The sequence below is a fragment of the Bos grunniens genome, chromosome 4 (assembly GCF_055505025.1).
Source record: "Bos grunniens cultivar Pamir isolate PY7600 chromosome 4, Bosgru_T2T1.0, whole genome shotgun sequence".
Lineage (NCBI taxonomy): Eukaryota > Metazoa > Chordata > Mammalia > Artiodactyla > Bovidae > Bos > Bos grunniens.
Window position 1 is genome coordinate 26491723 of NC_141168.1, and position 26342 is coordinate 26518064.

At 37.7% G+C, this 26342-nt stretch overlaps 1 protein-coding gene across 5 annotated transcripts in view; it reads left to right on the forward strand.

Moving 5' to 3' along the window:
* UBE2H (ubiquitin conjugating enzyme E2 H) overlaps positions 1-26342 on the forward strand; it is a 101993-nt gene that overhangs the window by 737 nt on the left and 74914 nt on the right. For 2 of the 5 annotated variants that reach the window (XM_086395677.1, XM_086395681.1), the window contains exon 1: positions 1-25874. The exons of the other annotated variants lie outside the window; for them this stretch is intronic. The gene's annotated coding sequence lies outside the window, so the exon portion shown is untranslated. The remainder of the gene's footprint in view (positions 25875-26342) is intronic. 5 annotated transcript variants of the gene reach the window in all.

A 26342-nucleotide genomic window follows, 5' to 3' on the forward strand; every position in this document is an offset into this window, starting at 1 on the left:
TTTCCGCACCCCTAGTCCCCGTGACTTTTCTCCACGACGTTTGGACTCCCAAATGGGTCTTTTTTTTTTTTTTTTTTTTGCAGTACCAGCCCTCTCTCTTCACCACCAAGCCCACCTTCTTTTTCCTGTTTGCTCGCTCTGAATTTGGGGACTCGAGATAGAAATTCCCTAGAGCGAAGCCTTTCTCCTTTTCTTGAGATGCTTTCATTCCCTCCTCTCACAGTGCTTCTTGAACTGGGGTAACTCAAGTGACCTCCTTTATCCCTAATTCCTTTCTATATTAGGAAGAGAGTAGTCTGCTCAGTGCCCCCCTCTTGTATTAAAGAGCTCTGAATATTTTAGATCAGCTACCCCTATTAAGCTTTCTGGTCCTTAGAAGAACCCCACTCTTTTCTTCCTACCGACAAAGCCTATCCCACCCATAGTATGTGGTGAGGACCCCCAGGCCCTCCAGCAAGCCACCCTCCATATTGTGGCTATGACAGCTGAGGGGGAAGGAGAAAAGAGGATCTCCTTGACCAAATAGCCCCTGCACTAGCCAGTTAAGCAAACTCCCTGTATGAGAATAAGGTGCTCATAATAACTGCCCTGTTCTTGCCAAGTGACACCCTTTATTTTCCTACTCCCCCCACCCCCAACTTTATGTACTTTGGAGGTAGCAGTGGGAAAGCTCTAACTGATAAGAGTCCTTCAGGCAGTGGTTTTGGTTGGAGTCCAGACCGATTATTTCATGACCAGCTAGAGAAATTCGCGAAGGTTCCTGTGATAAATCGAGACATATTTTGAGGGGTAATTTAGAGAGTGATGAGAGAGAGGAGCCCAGGGTTCCAAAAGACTAAATCCCTCGGAAGAGGGGGAACCCGGGGCTGGAGAGTGGTAGTGTGTGAAACGCAGTTTAAAAAGTCCTGTCTCCTGCTTCTGTTTCTCCTTTACCCCCATCCCCCCACCATTTCCCCCTGTTGCTGGGTTTTGTTTATATAACTCAAGTTGTTTGGCTAGATTCTTCAGGTGAATTCCTTCTTTCTTCCTTTTATTGTTACTGTTTTTGATTGGATGTTTTACCCGTTTGTAGAGATCGATGATTATTGTTGAACAGTCACTTAAACAATTCGCTGAAGTTTTAAAAAAGTAGTTTTTTTCATTTGGTTTAGAAGTGGGGGATGGAAGGGAAGTTGCCTGGGCAAGTGATTCTTCTCCCCCACCCCCCCCCCCCCAACTCCATAATCTTTTCAGGAATAAGATGTTTTTCTCTTCACTCAGGAAAACTTGATTAGAAATTAGAAACAGTACATGAACGTCTCAGTTTAGGGTTAGAAGTTTAGAATTTGGGGGAGGTGGGAGTGGGAATTAGAGGAGCAAGTAATAAAGTATGTATTATGTACCAAATATATGTTTAGGCACAAGTGAAACTGACTCTTTATGAGCTGTTTGTGGCTATGATTGAGTTTTGTAAATGTGTGAATGATAGCCGTAATGTTGGCTTTTCATAAGGTGGCAGGAAAACTTGTAACTATGGCTGTGTGTACATTTTACACAAAGCAGTTTCGGGTTTTATTTTTGTTTAGAAACTAGGAAATGACATGGTGGCAGAATCTTGAGTTATTTTTATCTTGAATTGAGACTTACTGTCACACCTAATGCAAATTTCTGCCTAATGTTTAATTGGGATGGGGGTGAGAGAGAATTCCAGCTGTCTTTGATCAGTGTCAGATTCTCAGATTATATACTTCCATATATTTTTTTAGAAGGCTGAGGATAAAGAGGGTGAGGCCTTACTTGACCTGATGCCTTTTCCATACAGTGCCTTTTGTTCATTTAGTAGTTGTGGCATCTAGAATGATTACCGTATTTAGGAGTCGGGGTGTGGGGGGTGGAGAGGGGGAAGAAAACAGACAAAGAACAGCAGGGTGTCTTTCTTTTTTTTCTTCCCCTAAGTGGCTTATTTCATAGCTTATTTTTAGTAGAAGATGAAGAAAGGCAAAGATGCATTGGCCTTCTGTTCTTTCCCCACCTTCCTCCTTTCTGACAAAAGAAAGCAGAGGCGCTTTAGAATTGTACATGTCTGAGATAGGAGGACAACAGTCTCGGGATTTAAAAGCCAGAGGTTATCTTTGTTTCATGTTTGTTATTTTCTGGTCTGAGTTAAATTTTTTGTATTTCCTTTTGTTGTGCATGTGTGTTGGGGTGGGTGTGTGAGAGATTTTGTGGCCTCGTTTCTCTGTTGAATTCACATTAGTAGGCCCAAATGGAGACAACAGTTTTTTGAGCAAGGTATATTTACCATGAAATTTAAGCAAGGTGTATTTACCAGGACACTGCTAAAATGAATACAATTGTGTGAAACAGTCGAGGGTTGAAAATGAAAGATGGTGTGGAGGAAGTAGGAAAGGTCTGGAGGAATGTACTTGCTTTTTGCCCCTCAGTGCCCCCTTGATTTCTTTGGTGTGTAGGCTGATAGCTGGTTTTGTTGAAATCTCCTGTTTCAGCCCATTTTTGGATGTCTCCTGAGCATAATTATGCCACCAGGATTTACAGCCTGGCAGGGAATCTATATAGTAGGAAAGTAGTGCGTGGGGGTAGGGAAAGAAGAGGATGTGTAACTAATTGGCCACTGCCTTCCAGCACCTCGTTAGGTCCTTTCAGAGACACCGTCTCTGGTTGTTGTTTGGAGTCGGTGATATTTCTTTTGTGACGGGTTGGTAGGAGGAGAGCTGACTTCCAAGTTATGGAGGGAGTGAGTGTTTTGCACCAATGCACTTAATAGTCTGCTGGGCGATTATGTTCTGAAACTCTGACTCATTCATTGTTTCTCTTCTGATCCTTTGCTGAGGGTTGTGCAAACCTCTCCAGGAGCCTAGAAACTGATGTACATGACTTGGGCCCTGTAGGAATGTGTCCCAATCAAAAAACTTGCAAAAAGCCCAAATCCTGTGGAATGGTGGTTGAATAATAGTGTTGCCATTTGTTTTGCAAAGTGAGGTGGGTGGGTGATACTGTGCTGTTCTCAGCCTGGCAAGCTTTGAGGTTTCTATCTCGAACCAGCTGATTATTTAGATTGTCTGAGACCTGGGACTCTGGTGACCTTAAAGCGTGATTTGCCCTAAAGGAATATCGGTTTAAGTTCTCCTGGGTAGAGGAACAAACAAGCTCAGATTACACGGGTTTCCTTGTTGGTGGGGGTTACTCGTCTCACCCTGTTGCACAGCCTGGTGATCCTTTTATCTGTGAACCAGTGGCCCCTGCTGAAGGCTGGAACTGCTTGTTTTGGAAAAGCCTATGCAGGCAAAAGGCCGTAGGCACAGCTCCTCACAGCTTATTGGCTGCTCTGTTACTACCCGGAAAAGGAGGAGGGGCGGAGCTACCAAACAGCTGATGGGAATGTGTGACCAGTGTGTTTATATACAAAAGAAGTTGGGGCTGGGGAGGCCTTGTGAGTGGTGTCACAGGATCAAGTGTATTTTCAAGGGGTAGAAAGAGGAGAGGAAAACCTGACCTGTTAAGAGTACAAGAAATATTCAGGGTTAAATCAGAAAAGTGGATTGATGGTAACGAGAACTTGGCAAGCACTGTGTTATTGGTGTGAAATTTTGGAACTTAATTTTATAATACCAAGAGTTTTCAAAGAGTCCCTTTTTCAGAGGGAGTGTGGTAGCTAAAAACGGATAGTCACGACTTTAAATGTAATTAACCGACTCCTGCAGGGATTCAAAAGTATGGTAGAAAAGTAAGCTTCCCTTGTAAAAGCTTTAAGAGCAGTGATCAGAGAGGGCCAGTGTCCTATACTAAATTCATTATCAGCATTAGTGAATCTTATAGAATCCTAGTTGTCTGCCTTAGGGTTTCAGAAGCTTTCAGTAACAGGTTCATCCTCTCAGTCATTTCTGCACTCTTCTCATGCCAGCCTTGGGGCTAGATGCTGGGGGTTTCGTAGTGAAAAATTTGGTGTGTGCTTATGTAACTAAAACAAAAAAAGTCAAAGTACGTGTTGTGTTATAGCAAGTGAGGACTGTATGTGTCACCTTTTTTTTTTTATTTTAATAACTCATATTTACTTTCAGAATTGACTTTTCAAGGAATAGAAAGTTTAAAGCGAATTTTATATGATGGGATATATGGGGATCTCTCTCCCTGTTATTTAAAAGATTGATGTTAAAAACTGAAAAACAAATATTAAAATGTGTAGCCATTTGTCTTCAACTTGGGTGTTTTGCTGTTGATCCATAGTTATTCTGTCCCTAAGTTAGTAGTGTTTGTTGCTCTTTTATTTGTGCTGAAAGTGTAGATGGTTCTATTATCTTTTAACTAACTCCAGTGTCATTGGAAAAGTGTGGTTTGCCTTTTACTTCCTGTGATCTCTGTTTTAGTGAGATGAAAAGATGGAAGGTGGAACAGTTTTATGGTCTTCAAGCTAAAAGTTAAAGCTTTGGCAACTCTCAGTGTTCTGAATTTGTCTTCTCTGCCTAGATTTTGGTGACAAATATAACATACTGGCACTTTGGTTAAGCAGGAACCTGCATGAGTAAGCATTCACAGCTTCAGAACATCTGATTCCTGCACTGCAGTTCTAGTAAATTACACACAAGCCTAAAAATTCAGCTTTTAGGGGAAAACAATCTTTGCAGATGTGACCCATAAAAATCCCTTACCTGTTTGCGTGTGTGTGTATGAGTGTGTTAAAGGAACCTGGATTTGTTGGTTTTCTAGTATTGTGCAGTTTCCCCAGCACCTTGACCTGTACATATCTACATATATTATAGATATATAATTATATGTAATTTAGTATCTTGTTTCAGTCTTACCAGATTTTAATGGTTCCAAGAATCACTGGATTTTTTTGGCATATGATTCAGACCTGCGAAAGTGCTTATAGTGGAATAGCTTTTTAACTGTAGACCTGCAGTGTACATTTTAGTAAAATACTTAAATGAAAAAACTTTAATTGGATTATACGAGTAGTAAGATAATTGAGGAAAATATAGGTTACAAAAAGGGAAAGAAAACCATCTCCCATAAGCCTATCCTTTAAATAAATACTGGTTCTCAAACTTCAGTGTGATCTTAACGACTTGGTGGTGGTGGTGGTTTAGTCGCTAGGTCGCATCTGACTCTTGGGATCCCATGGATTGTAGCCCGCCAGGCTCCTCTGTCCATGGCATTCTCCAGGCAAGAAAACTGGAGTGTGTTGCCATTTCCTTCTCCAGGAGATCTTCCTGACCCAGGAATCAAGCTCAGGTCTCCTGCATTGCAGGCAGATTCTTTACCGACTGAGCCATGGGAGAAGCCTACTTGGAGGGTTTGTTAAAATGGGTCCCACCCCTGAAATAGTGTGATTCACTCAGTCTAGAGTGGGGCCTGTGAACGTACATTTCTGAGAAGTTCCCAGATGATGGTGATGCTGTTCTGTCCAGCAACCACAGTTTGAGAACCATTGTCCTGAAATGTTAACATTATATAGTTTTTTCTTATCAGTGCTTCCCCCCACACCCAGGATATATTATTTTCAATCTGTTGATCATATTGTATGTGCCATGTTTTTGCTTAATATTTTTGCAGCTGTTTTTCCCATTTATAAATATCAGATATAATAGTTCATGTAATGGGCTATTACAAGAGCTAAACCATGACCTAAAGCATGCCTGTGCCATTGATTTAATTCTTTGCCTTTTTCCTGTGATAAATAAGATTGAAATTAACATGCATAAGGCTTTTCTTACATTTTTGGATTATTTCTCTTTTCTAGAAATGATATTCTAGATCAGAGAAGGTAAGCTTTTGAGTTAGAATATTTATTTAAAAATCTTGAGGTCCCACACCCAGTGGATTCTCACTTTGTTATATTGTGTTTTGGCTGGTGTCCTTACAGCACTGAAGCAGTCAGCCTGGGATAGTAATGAAAAATGAGTTCTGATCTCTTTGTTTAAACCTTCATGTTGTTTTGTGTGTGTTTGAAAATAGTGATTCTTACATTAGGGATACTTTTGTACTTCTCAAAGTGCCTTCTCTGAGTTGGTAGGTTGCACATAATATATTCATGAGCTGTCTGAGTGGTAAGAGCTGTAGAGTTTTGGTGACTTGATTATTTTTCCTTTTTTTATTGAGGTATAATTGACATAAAATAACTATACATGTTTAAAGTGATAGATTTGGTAGGTTTTCACATAAGTATCACTCATGAAGCCCATTGACACAGTCAAGATCGTGAACATACTCATTTTCCCACAGTTTCTCTTGTCACTGTAGATTATTTTGCATTTTCTAGAATTTTATATGAATGGAATCATATACTGTATTGTGTGAATTCTTTCCTCATATTTTTTAGATCCCCCCTTGTTATCATGTAGTTTTTTTTTTAAACCACTGAGTAGTATTTCACTGTATGGCTGTACCATAATTTGTTTATGCGTTCACCCCTTTGTGGACATTTGGGTTGTTTTCCGCTTGGGGTTATTACAAGTAAAGCTGCTCTGGACATATGCTTCCTTTTCTTTTGGGTAAATATATTAGAGTGGAATAGCTGGATCATGTGGTAGATACAGATTTAACTTTATAATAGGTTGCTTGAATTTAAAAACGTAAATGAGGATGGTTGTGGCATTGAACTCTTGTTTCAGTTGTGTGTTTTAAAGGAGTCCCATTAAATAACATAAGTCTAAACACTGACTTCTGACCTAACTGTCAAAGCTAGTTCTGTGGCTGCCCTTCCCTTTCCCTCATTCAAAGTTAGTTAAATTTTCGTTGTGAAATATTTTTGTTTTGTGGCCCTTTGAAATGGTACTTCAAGAAATATGGTCACAAATAACTTTTATTTTTGCATTTGCTAATAAGACTGTATTTTTGTGAGATGGTAAGCACCCTCTTTGTTGATGGTACCTTTTTCTTGCTTTTTGTAAAGTATTGATAAGAATTTTTTTAACATTAGTTTTACTTAGCACCTCCAGTTTACAAATAATCACATAGGACCCTGTTAAGGTCTAAATTGGTCATATGGACTATGTATGCGTTTAGTCGCTCAGTGGCGTCAGACTCTTTGTGGCTGCATGGACAGCACCTCACCAGGCTCCTCTGTCCACGAACTTTTCCAGGCAAGAATACTGGAGTGGGTTACCATTTCCTACTCCAGGAGACCTCGGACCCAGGGATTGAACCTCCATCTCCTGCATTGGCAGGTGGATTCTTTACCAGTAGCGCCACCTGGGAAGCCCCTTCCTATGGACTAAAAACTCAGATAAAAAGAACCAAGAGGAACCCAGTGGCAGAACTGGAAACAGATTCTAAGAGGGTATCCCTTAATATGTTTTCCTGGAATCTTTTTTTAAAAAATTAATATTTAGCAAAATAGTGGGGTTTCTTGTTTTGCTTTTTAACTTCTGGCATCCTATATAAGTGATTTGATAAGTTAATTAATGGACATTGCTATAATAATAAATCAAATGTTGCTTTACTATCACATTTTTATACATTACCAACGTTTGAATGTATACTAGTTTATATGCATGTTGCTTAAAAAATTAACATCTTAGCTACTGACAACTGGAATTTTTAGCTTGGCTAACAAGAATAAAGACAGCCTGTTTTATGTTGGAGTCAGTGACAGTTTATTCACTGGGTGGACTTTGGTTCAGTCCTCAAACATGAGGATGGTGCTCTGAGCATATATGTTAGTATTATTTCCAGATTGCCAAAGTGTAATTTAAGTGCAATGTAGAAATCTATGGAAACACAGGCAAGTCAGTGTGTACTTTTGATAGGCTATTGTTACCTTGGTAATTCTCAGGTGTATGAGAAGAATTGTTATATTTTTATGGGGGTGGAAATGGCAACCCACTCCAGTATTCTTGCTTGGAGAATCCCATGGACAGAGGAGCCTGGCGGGCTACAGTCCCCAGGGTCGCAAAGAGTTGGACACGACTGAGCGACTTCACTTCACTGCACTTCATGGTTATTATAATTTCTTCTCTGTACCTCATCGGATGCTTGGGAACCTGGCAGGTTGTTCGCAGGCTGGTGCCTGTGGTGGCACCTGCCCATGCCCGACAGAACCCAAATCCTTAAGACCCAGGTGGTGGAAAGTCCCACGGGGCAGTTACATGCTCATGAGGGGTGAAGGATCCTTTCCGCCTTACCCTGCCTTTTAGGTATCTGGGGCATCAAGTGGGTGGTTTGAATAGGTGCTTACTGATCTTTTGACCTGTCCCGCAGAGCAGCCAGGAGGCATAGGAAAGCCATGTGATGTGAAGACGCTTGGCTGCACTTTGTCAGGACAGGCATGACTGGTGGGTCTGTCTTTGGGCTCTCAAAAGATACCTGGGCTGTTGCATATTTAGGGATTCAGAATATTATTTAATTGATAGGAAATTGAATTGATAGGAAATGGAATGGCTTTGTTCAGCTTCCTGGTTTCCAACTTGTAAACCACTTTTAAGAAGGCATTATGTATCAGAGTAAGAGATACTCCCTATATGAGAAATTGTTATTAATATTGTAAATTGTGCATTTTGGCTTTAGTATTAGGCAAAATGTTTCTTTTTCTGTGTATTATGTTTTTATCATGCATGCTTTTCAAGGCTTCTTGGATGATAAAATCTTAGTTGATCAGTAATATAAACAGAAAATTAGATACAGTGTGTGCCTGGTTCATGTTACTTCAGAAGCAATTGGGTTACTACTCAGCTTAGTGAATATAGATTTAATTGTTTCATTCAGATGGTTCAGTATAACTTTGGTTATCTGAATTTTGCTTTTTAATCAGTTGACTTTCTGTTGTGTAGATTAATTTGAAGGATTGATTAGTTCAAAGATTTGAGTAAACCTTTCTGTTGTAGTGTCTGTCTGTAGAAAGTTGACTTGGTGAGAACTGTGTTCATAAGAGATCACTAGGTATAATATAGTTAGATACATTGTTTTATGGTTTTACAGACTACTGAATGTTTAGTACCCTTTTGCTAATCTATTAATCTAAATCTGTAAATAAATTAATAAGTCTCCTTGGCAACAAAGCTTGAAACTAGGTCATACTTTTTATTTCATTCCAAAGGAAAGAGACTGAATTTGCTTTTTTCACTAACAAATGGTCATCTTGAGAGTCCTACAAGTGGGATTTGGAACTTGGTCACATTGTTAATGCAGATTAAGGCTCCGACAATGAAATCATCCCATGAATTTCTTGTACATTTTGGGTCTTTATTACAAACTTAGATGAAATGGATAAACACAGAAGGGAAATGCATTTTAAATGCTTGTGGTGTTTTCTTATGAGAGGAGTTTTAACTGTTTATCTTAATTTGGTGACCCATCTCAGTGTTGCTTTTGAGTATATTTAAGTAAGTATATTAAAATGTAGAACATAATGTGTATTTGATAACAGAATCACTGATCTTGACAACTTGATTTTGGCATTATTAGCATCTGTTGATTTTACCAATTAATTCATTCAGTTCACCAGAGCCACCACCATCTTGATAATAAGAAAAAAACAAACCCTGTATTTTGCTTTTCTATTCATTTGTATCCTCAGAAATTAAAAAACAAAATACTTTTCTTTTAAGTCAGGTTTATTTTATGAATGGAAGAAGGAGAGGAAGTAGACCTTTAAGTGTGTTCTTTAGTCTAATTACCTGGATTGCTGCCCATTTCTTCTGGTAGTGAAGAAAGGCCACCCTTGAATGCTGCCTTTGATTATCAAAAGATGTATATTTGAGTATACCTGTATTGACTCATTCACCTTCTTGTGAACATTTACTTGCTTTTTTCTTTCTATAGGCTCTTAGAGTAGACAGATTCTATCAATCTTTGAGTAATTAACGTGGCTTTTCCTTTGTTTGAGTTTTAGCCAAGAGTTTTATAATATGTTAACAATGACATATCGGGAAGACTATTGGTGACTCAGAAAGACTAAATTCTTTTCATATATTTCATTCTGTATGTCTGTTTTCTATTAGTGTGCCTCTCTTATACTGTGACTAATTTCTAGAAATCAGACAAAAGAGTTGAATTTACTGGCAGGAAAATACACAAATAAACCTTTGGAGAGAAGGTATTTCCTTAATTAAAAGTAGAAGTAAAGTCAGATTATTTTTTCTAGAAGTTAGAAACTCAGAATATGCTTGGCCTATTTCACTTTGTGCAATTTGGCATTTATTTATCAAACTTGAACTTACTTATGCTAAAAACATATAGTAGTAGTTTACAACTTTGATACCCATTCTCCAAAGGTAAAAATAGGCTGTGCCTTAGATTTGCCCTAACTCTGTTCAGTGAAGTTGAGACATGGTGGAACTTGGCACCTGAATCTTGAGTTCTTACACTTTAAAGATCTTCATCTCTCATCGCTATAGAGAATTTGGTTTTTCTAACTGGTTTTATGCAATCTGGCCAGTGTTGGAGATTGAAGAGCTGCTATTTTCTTTAAGTCCTCAAGGTAGGGAGTCTAGAGGTCTCTCTCAGCATCCTCCTGTGCTCTTCAGGCAGGGTAAATGGGAGTCTCCTGCCCCTTGGGAGCTTACTCCCAGGTTTAAATTTTAGCCCTTTTACATTTTTTTCTTTTTTGGCCACACCACACAGACATGCAGGACCTTAGTTCCCCAACCAGGGATCAAACCCATGCCCCATGCAGTGAAAGCATGGAATCCTAACCACTGAACCTCCAGGGGGTTCCCCCCTTTGCATCTTGTAACTCAAAGAATGACTAACAAAATACCTATCTACTTGTGCTTATTCTCCATTTTGGGGGTTGATCTGATCTGTGTGCTTAAGCCTTTGAACTGGATTATCTTAGTTGACAAGAGATACATGTCTTATCTTTCTGCTTAATGGGAAATAGAAATCTTTTTTATAGAATCAAAAATTAGTGTATGATTTATGCTTTTAAATTGGGGCTTATTATTTGAAAGAATTGGGAAAAATGTAACAGTTTTAGTCTGTCAGTTCTGGCTGGTTTAGTTCTCACATGTCATTCTTAGAGTGTTTTGTCAGCTCTGATGAAGTTTGATGGCATTTTATTATTTGAAGTTAAATTTTAGTAGATGTTACACTTTCATAGATATTTTAACCTGTTGTTCTACTTGGAGTAAACTTGGAATGCAGATAATAGTATTACAGAGCCCTTTTTAAATATGAGGGCTCCTTGTAATTGAAAGTTGAAAGTAACAATTGTATTCTTTTTAGGGAATATCATTTGTGGCCTTAGGTAACACTTTGAGAAATACTAATGCTTGGCTGTACTACTTCAGATTTGGAGAGTAAACTCTGGTAACTTTGTTTTTGTTATTGATAGAAAAAATAGAACCCAAAGTTGATATAGGAATCTGTTTTTCATCTGTGACTTATAAAATCAGTTTTGCTACTTATAGTCACATTTATTACGTGAAAAATAGAGTTAAAGCTGTATATAGCCCAATGCGTCAGTTAATCCTATTTATGAATGTATCATAAAGAAAAAAATTGACTTAAATAGCTTTTAATATAAATGTTCTGATATCTCTTTATAACAGTAGATTAGATGGCATTGAATTTGGTATTCTTGAGATGTCTGAATTGTATGTGCCCTGTCAATAATTTTAGAAGAAAGTAAGCCTTGTAAAAGTACCTGATTTATGGAAGCTTTTATCAAGATAGAATGGCAGCATGCTGTTCCTTTCAAAATTTTATGTATTTAATTACCTGAATTATATTTCAGGTTTTAAAAGGTAAACTTAGGGAATGTGGGTATAATTGAGTAAAAGAATATGCCCAGCCACAACAGGATCCCATAAGAGTTTGAGACAGTTCAGTATTTAAGCATCTAAATATTTTTTTACCTTTGTCCTTTTTTTTTTTCAGATCATAGTTTAAATTTTGACACAGATATTTCTGTTATAATGCCACAAATGCATTACTGAAATACCTTGCATTCTGCAAAATCATGAAGTGGAAATAATAGTGCTTAGACACCTTTATGTCTTAATACTCTCCAGATATTGAAGATATATCTGTTGAAGAAAATTTAATTGCCAGCATTTTTATTGATATTTAAACTGAGTGTCTGTAGTGATTCAGTTTTGCTTTGTGTTATGGTAATTTTAATTATTAGTCTCAAGATGGTCAAGGATGTACAAACACTTTAGATGCTTAATTTTTTAAAAGTTGGGGTGATTTTAACAGAAGGCTTGGGATGTAAGCTGCCCTTCTTATTTTCTACTGATTTGCCTTAATGTTTTGATAGCTTTTATTTTTAAAGATAAACTTATAATTTTAGATTTACAGTACTTTACAGGTACTGCAAAGATCAGAGAGTTCTTATGCCCCACCTAATTCTCATTACCCCTGTGTTATTTATGTTACTGAGGCACGTGTTTCAAAACTAAGAAATCAGTGTTGGTATGTTACTATAAACTAAACTCCAGGCTTTATTCAGATTTCACCGGTTTTTCCATGAACATGTTTTTTCTGTTGCAGGTTTTCCGTGTTAGTGGTCACGTCTCCTTAGCCTTCTCTAGTCTGTGACAGTTTCTCTTTGTTTTGCGTGACCTTGACTGTTCTGGAGCACTGGTCAGGCAGTTTTTGGAGTGCTCAATTCCAGTCTATCTGATTTTTTCCCCCTCATGATTAGGCCTCATAATAGTGAGGTATTAAAATTTAGCCAAACTTCTTGTGGGTTTTGGAAAGAATACTGCAGAGATGAAGTGCCCTTTTTATCACAAGTGGGGTGTGTATTGGGGGGAGTACCTATGTCCTCGTAACCTCACTGGTGATGTTAACTTTGATCCACTTGGCTTAGGTTGCACTTGCCAAGTTTCTCCACTGTAAAGTTACTGTTTTTCCCTTCTGTGTTCTGTTCTTCAAAAGCTAGTCATCAAGTGTGAAAGTGAAAGTTGCTCAGCCGTGTCTGACTTTTTGCGACCCCATGGAGAATGCAATGCATGGAATTCTCCAGGCCAGAATACTGGAGTGGGCAGCCTTTCCCTTCTCCAGGGGATCTTCCCAACCCAGGGATCGAACCAGGTCTCCCGCATTGCAGGTTGATTCTTTACCAGCTGAACCACAAGGGAAGCCCAAGAATACTGGAGTGGATAGCCTATCCCTTCTCCAGCTGGTCTTCTCAACCCAGGAATTGAACCAGGGTCTCCTGCATTGCAGGCAGATTCTTTACCAAGTGTTAGCTGACTTGCATGGAGAAAGCAATGGCACCCCACTCCAGTACTCTTGCCTGGAAAATCCCATGGACGGAGGAGCCTGGTAGGCTGCAGTCCATGGGGTCGCAAAGAGTCGGACACGACTGAGTGATTTCACTTTCACTTTTCAGTTTCATGCATTGGAGAAGGAAATGGCAACCCACTCCATTGTGCTTGCCTGAAGAATCCCAGGGACGGGGGAGCCTGGTGGGCTGCTGTCTGTGGAGTCGCACAGAGTCGGACATGACTGAAGCGACGTAGCAGCAGCAGCAGCTGACTGTCAAGGAGGCCAGAGGAGGTAGGCTTCACCTCCCGGAGGGAGTAATTGTTTTTGACTTCTGATTGTAACACAGTAGTGCATTAATCTTAGTTATTAGTGGATTTTGTACAGAACTTACTCTTGAGTGTAAATGGTACTGCCTTTTTTTAAAAATGGGATGTAGATATATGAGAATGTGGTCTTGGAGCACACAGATTTAGTGTGTTTGGTTATTTAGCAATTTGCATGGCAAATTTACCTTTCAGCATTTGGCTGTTTTTAGATCTAGAATAACATGTGGAAATGAAGATAAACTTAGGATGAGTTGCAACCTTAGTGTTAGTTAAAACCTTATAGTTCAAGAAATTCTATCATCTTGAGTTTTAGAGCAGAAAGAGAACTTGGGTGTGAGATAGTGATAAAAGTTATTACATTCTGTATATCTTTCTGTTATTAACTAGTTATGTAGTTAACTTATAACAGAAAAAAATATATTATTAGCTGTGAATTCTAGCAAAGGGTCCTTATTTTGACCCATTGAAACATTTTATTCTATCTTAAAGGGGTGTATTTTTCACCATTTCAATATCTTTTTCTCTTGTTTTTTTGGCAGTTCTATTTGTAGTTTCAATGAAAACTTTGATATAATTATAGTTGACAGTTTTAACCCAGGAATTCAATTATTATGGAAAGATAAACTGCATAGAACTTCTTGAGAATTTTCAAAGCAAGTCTTCTTTAATTAAGAGAACTTGTTTACTCTGACAGTTTTTGGTGTATTTTATTTTGACTCTTCTTTTTTTGCTGTTTTCTCCTTTCTCCCTAGGAATAACACTGATTTTCATATGATAAAAGTCTTAAAGTATTTACAATACATTGTTTTCTTGAGCAGAGTATATTTATAGTTGAGGTTATTGGGTAGGTGACTTCTGAAAAAGTAATAATGAGATATTAAAATTTGACCAAACCCATTTGATTTCTAGGCTCAAAAGTTAAGCTAAAATATTTAGCTCTCAGGGGCTTCCTTGAAGATAGTGAGGAAGAACAGTAGAAACTGAATGTTAATGGTAAATATCTTGCTAGTTATAAATATTATAATATTTGTAGTGGTAATAAATTAAGACTGTAGGGAATAGTTCAGAATTTGTGTTTTCAACTCATGAGGACACCTGGGTTTTTGGTATGTAAGTCAGAAGTGTTTGTAACCAGCTGTTTATTGTTTTAGTAACTCTGGTGGTGCATTTTTAGACCTTTGACCTCACGCCAGCACCTGCTTGTCACGCCAGTGCTAAGAGTCAGTGGTGTAGCGCTTAGTGACATCTTACTGGTTTGATGACTCTGGGCAGATGTTCAGCTGGTTTTTTCTTTTGTACTCCTTTTTTCTTTGCTCACTTTCTCAAGTTTGAGTACCCTGGAAGGCCTTTTTTTTTTTTTTTAAGTTAGTTTGTTTGTTTATTCATTCATTTTGGTCATGCTGAGTGGCTTGTGGGATCTTAGTTTCCTGACCAGGAATTGAACCCTCACCCTTGGCAGTGAAGGTGCAGAGTCCTAACCACTGGACCAGCAGGGAATTCCCAAGAATACTTTTTTAGAGCAGTTTTAGGTTCACAGCAAAATTGAAGGGAAGGTACAAAGATTTCCTGTATCCCCTTGCCCCACTCATAAACAGCCTCCCCTCTACCAGTATCCCCTTCCAGAGTGGGGCATTTGTTACAGTTGATGAGCCTACACTGACACATCATTATCACCCGGAGTCCAAAGTTTATACTAGGGTGCACTCAGTGTTGTGCATCTGTGGGTTTGGACATGTGTATAACAACATGTATCTGTCACTGTGGTATCATACAGAGTATTTGCACTGTCCTAAAAATTCTCTTACCTTGGCCACCTCATGCAAAGAGTTGACTCATTGGAAAAGACTCTGATGCAGGGAGGGATTGAGGGCAGGAGGAGAAGGGGACAACAGAGGATGAGATGGCTGGATGGCATCACCGACTCGATGAATGTGAGTCTGGGTGAACTCCGGGAGTTGGTGATGGACGGGGAGGCCTGGCGTGCTGTGATTCATGGGGTCGCAAAGAGTCGGACACGACTGAGCGACTGAACTGAACTGAACTGAAAAATTCTCTGTGCTCTTCCTGTTCACTCTTCCCTTCCCTATCACAGCCCCTGGCAAGTCCTTATCTTTTTTACAGTCTTAGTTTTATCTTTTCCAGAATCATACAGTAGGTAGGCTTTTCAGATTGGCTTATTTCACCTAACAATTTGCATTTAAGTTTCCTTCATGTCTTTTTTTGGCCCAATAACCGTTTCTTTTTAGAGGTGAATAATAATCCGTTGTCTAGATGTGCCACAGTTTATCCATTCACCTTGGTGAGCCATTTTTTTGTGACCAGAGCTAATAATAACTCTTTTAATTGTTTTTCCAGATTTGCTTTTGTGCTTAAAAACAATAACAACAAAAAATTAGTAGCAAGTAGCTGAATTTTATACAGCTGCCCTGTTCTATCCTCAGTTCTACCTTTCTTATCCCCTGATACTTGTTTTATAATGGGCTACTTCTCATTCTAGTCTATTTCACATTTAGTCTGTTAGAAGCCTTGTGTTTTGAGATGTTATGACCCACTTTTTATGAGCTGCACAGATTGGTTGAAAGTGCTGAGATGATAGCATTAAGTCCTTCTAGTGACAGGTCTGGAGCCTGTGAGAGTTTCTCATGCTTCCGTCCCTTCTAGCACATATTCAGCTTTGCATATGAAGTAGGTGCTCAGGAAACACCTGCTCAATGAATTCTGATAAATAATATACCACAGGTTTCCACCAAGTCCTCGCTTAGATCAGTTTTAGACTAAACATTGTTTCTCCAAAGAAGCAGTATGGAAATCTCGAGGAGAGAGGCGGATCCCCCTAACTTGAAGAGGACTGGAGTTCCTTTATGTGCAGGAGCCATCTGCCGTTTCTGCACATTGTTCATTTGTCCACATGTAATATGTATTTGTGTTCTTAGATTGTCCCAAATGGTAATACTTTCGTTTATTAAATGGCATTTTCAGGGGAGTTCTTCTTAAAGATTCTTTGATTGCTGGTTTTATTTAAGATCAAGGGAAATTTTTAAGATTGGGAAAAGAAACAGCTGAAACTTTGGTTATTCCATTTGTAAAATTGAATACCTTAAACTCATCATATCATTTAGCTTATTAATACTCTTATTTTGTACTTTATAAACTGTTTCACGTTCTCCCTTACAAATTAGTAGTTCTAGAGATGACTTTTACTGTCTTAATATTTGATACCGTGAACTTATTGGTCTGTTCAGGATTTCATTGAGGACCTTCATTTTGTATTTATTTTTACCTTTTACCCATACTCTGTAAGGAAAGAGAAGATTTTAAGAAGTGCTTTAACAGCTCACACATGCTATAAAAGTTATACGTGGCCTATTTTTAGTTAGGCAGAATCATGGAAGGAATACTTTGTAATAGGTGGATTTTAAAAGAATACTTTTTATTGAAGTATAGTTGATTTAAAATGTTGTGTTAGTTTCTGTTATACAGCAGAGTGATTCAGTTACATATTATGTGTGTGTGTGCTTTTTCATATTCTTTTCCGTTATGGTTTATCCCAAGGTACTGAATATAGTTTTCCATGCTCTACATAGAACCTCGTTGTTTATCCATACTATATATTGATATGGTAGTTTGTATCTGCTAATCCCAAGCTCCTAATCTGTCCCTTTCCCCTTGGGTAACCTTGTTTTCTATGTCTGTGAGTCTGTTTCTGTTTTGGAAATAAGTTTGTTTGTGTCACACTTTGGATTCCACCTGTTAAGTGATGTCATGTATGCGTACATGTCTTAGTGTCATTCTTCTTCTGTATGATGATCCCTAGGTCCATCCATGTTGTTGCAAATGTCATTCCATTCTTTTTTGTGGCTGAGTAGTAGTGTATTATGTGTGCCACATCTTTATCCATTCATCTGTCACTGGGTGTTTGCTTCCATGTCTTTGTTATAGTGAGATATTTAAAATCTCATTTTGCAAATGCAGAACTTTAATGATATGTTTAAACTGTATATACACATGAGTATACTTTTTTCTTTCTGTGTGCATGCACAGGCTCTTAGGGAAGAACAAATTTTTGCTCCTTAGGTTTTTGGTAAGTTCTTCAGTCGTTTGAATTCTCTAATGCAGAGGTTCCAGAGTTGCCTGCAGGCCCCTGGGGATCCCCAGGATACTTTTAGGGAGATGATAAAGCAAAAACTTGTTTCATAGTTACATTAACTTTTTTCCCCTTTTCTGCTTTTTTTCAGTAGTGATGTTTTGTACTGATGATGCAAGGCCAAAACCAATAATGGATTAAACTATGAAAGCCTTGGGACTTCTCTAGCGATCCAGTGGGGCGCAGATTCAGTCCCTGGTGGAGAAACTAAGATCTTGCAGTCCACAAGCCACCAGCCCCCCACCCCACCACAAAGTACACCATCGAACCCGTAGCACACCAAAACCATATTAGTGGTTGTCATATTTTTTGCCACCATACATCTACAGTTTTTAAAAAAGGCAGTTTCACTTGAACATGCTCTTGATAAGGAGTAACTTATCAAGACAGGTACTCGAAATTTTGACAATTACTCAGAATTTTAATTCTCAAGTACCTGTCTCCTTACTATATTCTGTGTGTTAAAATGGGGAGCACTTTTCCTGCATACTGAAAGTATGGTGGTGGTTTCCAGAAAAAGCACATAGGTGACTTGCTGGCCAAACTAGCTGCTTTTTTTTTTTTTTATTAATGGAACACCATTTGAACTTGAAAGTGTGACTGGCTGACAAACTGGTTATTCAGACTTTGATGTGTGGCAGATGTTTTCTCAGAAAGGAACAAAGTGAGCCCATCACTTTAAGCAAAACTGATAATGTATGTTGCCAGTGATAATAATATAAGCTTTAAAGTGAATATCAGAATTTGGAAAAACTTTTATCTGCACCACATGCTTGACAGTTGTCTAATACCTAGACATTTCTGATGAGATCAGTGATGATAGTAATGTGATTTTTTTGATGTTGTGTAATGAAATGTGTCAGTGTTGGGAAGATTTATAGAAGTCAGTAAACTAGTATTTTCTAAATGGCATGATAGGAAGTCATGTGTTGGGTAAAAGATTTGTTTAAAATACAAGGTAGAGCAGTGGGTTTTAATGTAACTATGAAAATTTCATTTGTACTATTTCAGATTCCACATTGCAGGTAGCCTTTAGGAATCTACCACTTGTCAAGTTTCGGTGTGATACCAGAATGTTCAGAATTTTCTGAAAAATCTGTTAAACTACTCTTCTGTCTCCTAACTACATTTGAAACATATTGTACCAAGTTGAATGCAGAAGCAAATTTGAGAATCCAGCTCACTTCTATTAAGCCAGACATTAAAGAGATTTGCTAAATTGGTTTTTTTTGAAATGTTTTTCCATAAACATGTTAACATGCATAAGATTTATTAGTACTTTTAAATGGATTAATGTTTAAGCATTTTTCAGTGATAAATATCAATAGATATATATACCAAAAAAGCTCTTTGGGGTCATCAATCTTTTTTTAATTAAAAAAAATTTTTCAGTTTCTTGCCTGCGCTGAGTCTTCGTTGCTGTACACAGGCTTTTTCGAGTTGTGTTACATGGGCTTCTCTTGTTGCAGAGCATGGGCTCTGGGGTGCACAGACGTTCGTATTTGCATCAGGCAGGCTCAGTAGTTGTGGCACACAGGCTTAGTTGCTCTGTGGCATGTGAAATTTTCTGGGACCAGGGATCAAACCTGTATCCCCTGCTTTGGCAGGCAGATTCTTGACACTGAACCACCAGGGAAGTCCAGGGTCATCAATTTTATAAGTGAAAAGGGTGCTAAGACCAAAAAGTTTGAGAACTGCCACTCTAACAAACGTGTGTCAATAGAGAAGTTGTCATGTTATTATAAAGCCTAGGATGCGCTTTATTTGTACCTAGCATAGCGTTGGCAAAATAGTAGGTTCTTTAATAACATGTTTGAATCAGATTGAATTGAATTATACAGTAAACCATGTAAATACACATTTACCCAAGAAGGAAAATAGGTGTGTGAAGATTGCAGGTGTTTTTATATTAGTAAAGAATGCCAGGTTTACACCATGTTTCATAGATTCTAAGGCATTTTTTTCCCCTTAACATCTCTGAGACGTCTTAGAGTTGGTTGTGAGTCAGTTTGTCAGCTCTTTTCTCTCTTGGTGTGTCATAGATGTCATGAAATAAGATAGAGCTTGTGTGGGGATGAGGAAACACACTGGATAGCAGTTTACTTCTTGGGCTTCAGGGTATGATGCATTAAATGTTTTTTATCAGGCACCAAGTTGACAATGGGCAGTTGACAGTGGGTCCATTGTCAGAATGTTCCATTCGTAAAGCACGTATCTTTATTCCAGGCTGGAAGATTATAATCCTTGAATTCAGGCTTTTAAAATAAAATGTAAGACATGATGTTAATTTTGTTTTTTATATATAAAGCTTTTTGTTTTTCTATTTAATCATAATGTTGGACCACAGTGGTGAGTAGTGAGTTATTTCCATTTCTGTTGTAAAGCAGGCTTTGGAAGGTTTTACTGTGTAGCTCTTAGAAAATGAATGAAGGAGAGTAGCAGAATTGAGGTTTTTTTTAAAAATTTTTTTCTTCTAATTAAAAATTTTAATCTATTTACTGAAGCTTGAGGAAATTTACAAGTTTACTTTTGGCACCTTTTTTTTTTTTTAATCGACATTTATTTATTTATTGGCTATGCTGGGTCTTTGTTGCTGCTTGGGCTTTCTCTAGTTGCTGTGAGCAAGGGCTACTCTCTAGTTGCCATGCACAGACTTTCATTTCTGTGGCTTCTCTTGTTGCAGAGCACAGGCTCTAGAGCACGGGCTTCAGTAGTTGTGGCTCATGGACTTGGTTGCTCCTCAGCATGTGGAATTTTCCTGGACCAGGGATTGAACCAGTGTCCCCCGCGTTGCAAGGCAGATTCTTAGTGACCACTGGACCACAAGGGAAGCCCTAGCATCTGTTACTCTAAGTCTGAAGACTGTTAATATGTATTCTGCATGATTTCATGAGGACCTGCGAGGTACAGATGCTTGTTTCTTCATCTTTAGAGCATTTTCTGTTCTGTTAAATAATTCTAGTAAAAGATAAATTACTAGGTTCTATTATTAACCTTGTGCCTCTGTTTGTGGTGGTTTCGTTGCTAAGTTGTGTCTGACTCTGAGACCCCATGGACTGCAGCCTGCCAGACTCTTCTGTCCAAGGGCTTTCTCAGGCAGGAATACTGGAGTAGGTTGCCATTTCCTTCTCCAGTGCCTCTGTTTAATTCTGTGTCTATAAATAATGAATAGGACCCTAATATGAAGATATAAAGATATTGTAGAAATAGGTATCCTTAAAAATAAGTTTAAAAAGAGAGAGCCTGGAAAAGTGAGGAGTTAAGTCTGTTAGAGAAGGAGGAAGCTGAATGTCATAGAGACCGGAGGTAAATAAGCAAAAAGGCGCCTGTGGGGACGGCAGGTGGTTGGTGGCTTAGATTGATGAAAGGATCAGAGGCTGTACATTTGTCACTGTAAATATGTATATATTAGAGTGCAGTGTGTGTGATCAGGATTATATGGTTGCTATAAGGTGAATAGGCTGAGCTTTTTCTTTTTTTTTTTTTTTACCTTTTATCATCTAATGGACACTATGGAACCAGTAGTGTACACCTGATATTTGCTAGAGGTATGATCTCTCATCTTTAGTCAACCAAAGAAGGACTCTTGGTAAAAAGAATTTACACACATAGGTTGTTGAAATCTGATCGTGAATTGGCAGGATTTTAATGGTGTTAGTAGAAGGGAATGCATGGATTTTATGGCATGTTACATGAGAATGATTAAGGTAATGTTTTGAAATGCATATACTTTTCTAGATATGTACTACTTTTGAAAAATTACAGTGGGATGACTGTGGTTTCAGTGACATACTTGGATTTGCATCTGCATTTGGTTTCCTTATCCAAAAAATGAATAAAATACCACATTATAGAATTGCGTGAAGGATTATTTGAAATAATGTTTATAAATGCGTTACTATGTATTTGCTTAGTTAACTCAGAAATTGTAGTTGGCTAAGGTGGCGCTTTCCAGTACTCTTGCCTGGAAAATCCCATGGATGGAGGAGCCTGGTGGGCTACAGTCCATGGGGTCGCTAAAAGTTGGACACGACTGAGCGACTTCACTTTCACTTTTCACTTTCATGCATTGGAGAAGGAAATGGCAACCCACTCCAGTATTCTTGCCTGGAGAATCCCAGGGACGGGGGAGCCTGGTGGGCTGCCATCTATGGGGTCACACAGAGTTGGACACGACTGAAGGGACTTAGCAGCAGTAGCAGCAAGGTGGTGCTAGTGGTAAAGAACCCACCTGCCAGTGCAGGAGACATAAGAGATGCAGGTTCGATCCCTGGGTCTGGAAGATTCCCTGGAGAAGCGCATGGTAACCCACTCCAGTATTCTTGCCTGGAGAATCCCATGAACAGAGGAGCCTGACAGGCTACATTCCCTAGGGTTGCACAGAGTCAGACACAATTAAAGTGATGTCGCACGCTAGTAAAAGATCTAAAATAATATATCTGTAACATAGAGTTAGCAGGTTGGCAGATAAGGACAGGATTGATGTTGGCAAGGACCCAGCTTTCTTCTGTTTTTTTTCCCCAACCGTCTTTGTGTGTGGCTCACTTCCTTAAGAGGTCTTTCCTATCATCACATTAATGTTTCATGCAAGAGGAAGAAGAAAGGAGTGAGTAAGGTGAAAGGGATATGAACTAGCTAAGACAGCCCTTCCCCTTCCCTCGACTTCTAAGGAGATTTTCTGAGCATCCTTTCCTACAAATTGCACTTCTTATATCCCAGGCACGAAATGTCAACTGACCAACCTTAGCTGCAAGGGAGGCTGGGAAACACTGCTTTTTGACTACCCTTAATAAAGTCAGAATTTTATTAGTAAGAAAGAAGGGGAGAACAGGTATTGGGCTGAGAAACCAGCAGTATTTGCCACAGTGAATGCTAAGTTGTTTTTTTTTTTTTTCTCTTTCATACATATTTGAGAGCATTATCATTTTAGGCTTGGTTTTCCATGCCTTGAGTTTTGGCTCACAAAAATTGATCTTTTAACCCTTATTCCATGTCTTCTAGGTTCTGCTTTGTTGGGGGACTGGGATTGTATGATAAATTATTTACTTGGGCATTAAAGGAGAAGGAAGAGCGTTCACTTGGCACTTTTCATTTATAATGTAGCTGGTATCTTCAAACTGTAACTCAGAGGACCTAATTTGGGAGTTCGGTCACGGGAGGTTGGTGGAGAGGCAGCACGTTAGTGTGAAGGAGGACTCCCTGAAAGGCTTGCCCTTGGCTATGCTGCTGCTTGCTGTGAAGTGTACCTTTCGTGTTCTTCTGGGGTATATCTGTTTCCTCACCTATCAAAGAAGGAGTTGGCTTAGACATTTTGAGTCTTTGCAACTTGAATATTTTGATTTTATCTGAAGGCATTTTGTATATAACTCTTAATTATATATGTATGTATGTATATATATGTAAAGGAAGTGAAAGACCTTCACAGCCATATGTATACCTGGCATTGCCTTCTAGGGACTAGAGAGTTGAAAATAGCTTTATAGCATAAATTTAAAATCTTATTTTGAATCTTACTATTTTTGCAGATAGGGGTAGCAAAAATAAGTAAGTTTTTGCAGTTTAGTACTTTCTTGGTATGAATTTTTACTAGGGCTTTTAGAAGTATAAAGTAGGAAACCCCGACATCTTCATTTCTGACTCTGAAATATGGTAGTAAAATGTTGCTTCATATTTATAAACCTGCATTAATGTTAAGTTTGTGTAGGAAAAGCCTGTTAAATGCTCTTTCATTTCTAAAAATGGATCCTTGGAATTAGTTGAAGTATTATGAAGGTATAATTATTCAGACTCTCTTCAGTGTTAACTCATCACCTATTTACCTGAGAATACAAGTGCTTTGTTTACCATGTTTAGGTCAAATTTTGACCAACTCTGTGAATGAAGCAGCTGTTATCATTATTGTAGATGATGAAATTGAGGCAAGATGTTATGGTCCTTCATTGATAATGGGGAGCAGCCAAGTTAAGAATACACTCTGATTTTGTCCAGGGGGTGAGTGTGTCTGTTCATTGTATGTTTTAGGAGAGAGAAGCTTGTGGTTACCTCATGTCTTGTTTCAGTTTTGTTTTTTGTGTAGAGTATGTTTTGAGAAGCGGTATGGTATAGTAGATGGGAGAAGGCCTGTGTTAGAATTTCTTGAAATAATGTAATTTCAATCAGTAAATTTCTTTCATCTTTGTTCTCTGATCCTTGGCATTATGAACAATATTTGAGAATGCAGCCGTGTTTTAGAACCAGTCCTATCTAATATAAATCAACTCAGATATCTGTAACTGCTTTTATGGATATTTTCACTGATAGATGAAACCAAGGTATTAAATTATAGATCCTTTTACCAAATTTTGGCTTATTGGAAATGTTGTGATTGAGAAAATTGGTTGTCAGTTTTATGATTTTTCTAAATTGCTACATAACTTCTAATCACATAAAAAGAGTCTAAGCTTGTCCACGCTGCCTTAAATTATGACTAATAATACTAAGGAACCAATTCTAGGTTCTCAGTAATACTTACTGGTTAAAATATATTGGTATGCCTTGAATTTGGCTACATTGTAAATATTTTTTCTTTCAGCTATACATTTTTATGAATAAAACTACAAAAGCAGGTAAAACTTCATTATATTCTGGTTGTTAATTGATAAGGGTAATTCAGATAGAATTGCATGATGTTGGCAGTATTAAATTTGCACAGCAGGTATTGACCAGAAATTTTTCATTGTAGTTTACTATGAAAAATTTCAGATAAACAAGGGTGGGAAGAATATAAATAAATTCTGTATATCTTCCTGCTAGACTCAATAGTAAGTGTTTTGCCATATTTGCTTAATTATATATTTATAACTAATAAATATATAATTATATATTTAATATAGATAGATAACATTTTATAAAAATATATTTATATATAAATATGTAATTATTGGAGAAGGAAATGGCAACCCACTCCATTGTTCTTGCCTGGAGAATCCCAAGGACGGGGGAGCTTGGTGGGCTGTCGTCTATGGGGTCCAAACAGAGTTGGACACAACTGAAGCGACTTAGCAGCAGCGGGAGCAGCATGTAATTATATATATTTGGTTGAATCATTTCTAAGTTGCAAAAATAATGGCATTTTAGCTTAATTACTTTTAATATACATCCTCAGAGAGTCAGGACTTTTCCTATATAACCATAGAACCATTATCACATCAAATACTTTTAACAATAATTGCACTTAAATCATGTAACTTCCACGGAGGAAATATTCAAGTGATGAGACTGTTTATTCATTTTCAGAGTAAGAAAGCATATTTTCTTTTTTCTTTAAATAATTTAACAGTATTAAAAAGACAAAGTACCAAAAGAGTACTTTAAAATCAATGCTATCCTAGTAAAGAAAATACTTTTCACACATTCTAATAATTTGTAAATTCAGCATTTAAATTAGAATTTAAATTAGCTGTTACAGCTGCTTATCTTCTAAACATTTAGCAATTTACATAGAATGAACTTGACGTGTACCTATATTCATTGAATTGATTTTTTAAAGCAAAGCAACCAAATGGAGCCTAGATTAGCATTCATTCATTGTACATATATTTATTTTTTACAAAAAGCTGCAAAGGTAGGATACATTTTAGTAAATTTTCAGTTGTGTATGATTTTGGAGTAGATTCTTTGAATTAATTGAAAGTTGAGCAGAAGGAACCCTTTATTAGATATATTAAAATCTTTAAAAAATAGATTAATCCATTTTTCTGCCCTCAGAAAATGTGGAATGGTAAGTACAGTTGGACCCTCAAGATTAAAGACCAGAGGCAGCGATGCAGTCATCCTAATAAAAAATAATAGTGACTGGCACAGAGGCCATTGAATCAGTTAAGTGAGACTGTATTCTTAAGGCTTATCGCAGTGTCTGATCTATAAGCATTCAAATTGAAGGAAAAATGTGGAATGTGTATTGATTTGAAGCTGTAAACCAGGACATTTACAAGATTGCCTTTTTTTTTTTCCTTTTAATGTATTCTATTTATTTGCTTATTTAAGAATGTTTTTGAAATGATGAAATTTTTTGAGCACCACAACAAATATGAGGAATAAGGGAATGATAGTAAAAGAGAATCCGTTACCCAATTTTGTCTGATCTTAACATTTTGCCTTACTGCTTCAGAAGGTTGATTGATAACTTGCGGGTTCTTAGTTTCCTTGACCAGGGATTGAACTTGTGCCCTTGCATTGGAAGCACAGAGTCCTAACCATTGGACTGCCAGGTAATTCCCCAGAAAATTTATTTTTAAAAAAGAAATAAGATCTGATTACTTTCACTCCCCCTTGGAATCCTCCTGGATTTCACTTCCCTCTCTCTCTTCATGAAGTAGAGGTAGCAACTTTCTTGAATTATCTTTCCAATCATTTTAAAAGACTTTCTAATATGTGTATGTCCATAAATATGTAGCATTATCTTGCATGTTTAAATGATATCAGTATTTACTACTTTTGAGATTTGATGTTGACAGGAGTAGATCTACTTCATTTGTAACTCATTTTTTTTCCATTATAATATTTATTACAAATCATCATTCTCATTTTTGGTACTTTTACTGCTGTTGCAGTGGGCAGGGAGAGGCAGGCATTTTTGGTGGTCTCCGGTAACTCATTTGTAAAAGTTGCATGCATTTACCATATTTTACTTATTCATTTTGTTAATGTACATTTAGGTTATTTCTAGTTTTTCACCA